This window comes from Bos indicus x Bos taurus, chromosome 3, assembly GCF_003369695.1.
Source record: "Bos indicus x Bos taurus breed Angus x Brahman F1 hybrid chromosome 3, Bos_hybrid_MaternalHap_v2.0, whole genome shotgun sequence".
NCBI lineage: Eukaryota > Metazoa > Chordata > Mammalia > Artiodactyla > Bovidae > Bos > Bos indicus x Bos taurus.
The window spans coordinates 8,001,110-8,004,561 of NC_040078.1; the positions used below are offsets into that span (position 1 = coordinate 8,001,110).

Consider the following 3,452-nt stretch of genomic DNA (forward strand, 5'->3'; position numbering starts at 1 on the left):
GAAATTAAAAGACGCTTACTCCTTAGAAGGAAAGTTATGACCAACTTAGATAGCATATTCAAAAGCAGAGACATTACTTTGCCAACAAAGGTCCATCTAGTCAAGGCTATGGTTTTTGCAGTGGTCATGTATGGATGTGAGAGTTGGACTGTGAAGAAAGCTGAGCGCCGAAGAATTGATGCTTTTGAACTGTGGTGTTGGAGAAGACTCTTGAGAGTCCCTTGGACTCCAAGAAGATCCAACCAGTCCATCCTAAAGGAGACCAGTCCTGGGTGTTCATTTGAAGGATTGATGTTGAAGCTGAAACTCCAACACTTTGGCTACCTCATGCAAAGAGTTGACTCATTGGAAAAGACCCTAATGCTGGGAAGGATGGGGACAGGAGGAGAAGGGGATGACAGGATGAGGTGGCTGGATGGCATCACTGACTCGATGGACATGGGTTTGTGTAGACTCCAGGAGTTGGTGATGGACAGGAAGGCCTGGTATGCTGTGATTCATGGGGTCCCAAAGAGTCGGACATGACTCAGCGACTGAACTGAACTGAAACCAGGGTTCAGGTAGAAGCATTATTTGGCTAGTGACAGCTGTATAAAATAGAGCCAACAATTGTTAAAAATCAGCTAATCTGGAGATGAATAGAAAGATTTAACATAGTATTTGCCCTGACATTACCCAGAGATCAGTTTTATAAGATACAAAGACACGTTTATCTACATACATAAAGAATAATAGAGAATTTTTGAAACACATATTCTTATAAATGTTTTAAATCTTCAGAATATTCCTAGCTAAACACATTCCTAGCTCTGTGTTTCAACATAAATGAATCCCATAAAACTAATATTTAATGGAAAACATACTAGTTGTAAAAGAATACGTGCCACCTGATGCCAGTTATGTAAATTTTAAATCCTTGTATATCAATACCCTGCTTAAGAATGAAACAGAAAAACCAATATAATATTGTAAAGTAATTAGCCTCTAATTAAAATAAATAAAATTAAACTTAAAAAAAAAGAATGAAACAGAAGAAGCCTCCAATGTTCCTCTATTTTTCTTTTTCCCAATAAGGAGTCTTATTTTGGATTTTATATTTATTATTCCTTTGGTTTTTATAAGCTTCACTACTTGTGTGCGTGCATGTGTGCTGAGTCATTTCTGTCATTTCTTTGCAAACTTTATGCAATTCTTTGTGACGTTATGGACTGTAGCCCACCCGGCTCCTCTGTCCACAGGATTCTCCAGGCAAGAATTCTGGAGTACCTGGGTTGCCATGCCCTCCTCCAGGGTCATTATTTGTGTGTATCTTATCAAATATCTGAAGAGCAATTAAATTAGATAGAAAATAAAGAGGATTCAAGCCTTGGAAGAAGGAACCACAATGGGTGAGCATTCTTCATTCTTCATATCTTCATTCTGAGAGCACTCACCAATCAGACATAGTCAGGCATATGAACATGCTGAAAACCAACCTTGTACCTCACGCATCAAGGTACAGTTTAGATCTCCCAGACTGACTAGAAATTGAAGGAATAAATTTCAGAAAGCAGGGAGCATCATCAGGGAAAAACAATCTGCAAATGAATCACATTTCATATCTTTGGTTCACCCTAGTACCTGCTATTGGAGAAGGCAATGGCACCCCACTCCAGTACTCTTGCCTGGAAAATCCCACGGACGGAGGAGCCTGGTGGGCTGCAGTCCATGGGGTCACTAAGAGTCAGACACGACTGAGCAACTTCACTTTCACTTTTCACTTTCATGCATTGGAGAAGGAAATGGCAACCCACTCCAGTGTTCTTGCCTGGAGAATCCCAGGGAAGGGGGAGACTGGTGGGCTGCCATCTATGGGGTCGCACAGAGTCGGACACGACTGAAGCGACTTAGCAGCAGCAGCAGCAGCAGTACCTGCTATGTACTGACTCGAGGGAGGCCAGGGGGAAAATAACAGCTGGAAGTCTAAAAGAATACTGAGCAGAGATTTTAAGAGCCGCCCCACCAGAGGAGGAAAAAACACTGGAAATGACATAAATATTCAAAAATAGGAGACTTTCTAAAAAAATTATGATGTAGCCATATAGTATAACAATGAAGTCATTAAACCAATGTTTTAGACTAGTACTTAATGAATATGGAAATATTCACATGTTTAAATAAACATTCAGTAGCTTTAAAAATGTGTACAGTATGATTCTAACCTTGCAGTTAAAAATGCCAAAGAGATAAAACATACAGCAAAATATTAATAGAGATTTTCTGGATGATGAAAATATGCGTGCCTTTTATTTCTTTGTGAGTGGCTTATTCTCCATATTTTCTGTAAGGACTCTATATTACCCTTATATTCAGGAAAAATACTATCCTTTGGGGAAAAAACGAGCATATACTATCTACCAGGTGCTCACACAAGGCACTACTTCAAAGGACTCTAGCCTTGCAAAGCGTCTCAAAAACTGTACTTTTGTTCCTCTCCCTTATAAAGAAACTGCAGCCCAGAAAAGTTAAATGATTTGCAAACACGTCAACCGTTTGTAGTGATAAGTAAGACTTCTGACTGTCAAACCAGCGACTCATTTCTTTGTAAACCAGTTTAGACATAAAATCTTGGTTTATTCCTCATCATCCCTTGTAGAGGAGAGGTTTGTTTCATAAATTGCATTCTTTGGTGTAGTATGGCAGTGCAAAGAGTGTGGGCTTGAGAACGTTAGGTTGGCCCCTACTGAATAGCAATATGAAGGAAGGGAGCAAATGAGAGCTTAGTGAATCGTCGACGCAGGAGAAAAGAAGAAGGAAAAAAGGTGGAAATCTGCAGTACAGGGTTTAAGGCAGAGCCTGAATCCTGGGATGGGATTAAAGTGTGCGGCAGGTAAACAATAGGGATGGCCCACTTAACTGCAGAGGAGGTGGAAACTTGATTGCAGGATTAATGATTCGGTGCATTTAACGCAGAACCGGGGTTCCAAATAACCGCAGCAACTAGTACTCTTGCCCAGGAGCCAAGAAATTTGCATGGAAGAGAAGTACTCTTGGAAAGAGCCTAAAATTGTTTGCTGCTGCTGCTGCTAAGTCGCTTCAGTCGTGTCCGACTCTGCGACCCCATAGACGGCCTCCTACCAGGCTCCTCTGTCCCTGGGATTCTCCAGGCAAGAACACTGGAGTGGGTTGCCATTTCCTTCTCCAGTGCGTGAAAGTGAAAAGTGAAAGTGAAGTCACTCAGTCGTGTCCGACTCTTCGAGACCTCATGGACTGCAGCCTACCAGGCTCCTCTATCCATGGGATTTTCCAGGCAAGAGTACTGGAGTGGGGTGCCATTGCCTTCTCCGAAAGTTGTTTAGTCTTTATTTTGGCAGTGGGGGGACAAAATAAAAGTCTTTCGCCTCCCCGTCGGGGAATCGAACCCCGGTCTCCCGCGTGACAGGCGGGGATACTCACCACTATACTAACGAGGA

At 41.9% G+C, this 3,452-nt stretch overlaps 1 non-coding gene across 1 annotated transcript; it reads right to left on the minus strand.

Moving 5' to 3' along the window:
* Positions 1-3,380: 3,380 nt before the first annotated feature.
* Positions 3,381-3,452, minus strand: TRNAD-GUC. Its single transcript has one exon. It is a non-coding gene; the product is annotated as a tRNA-Asp (tRNA).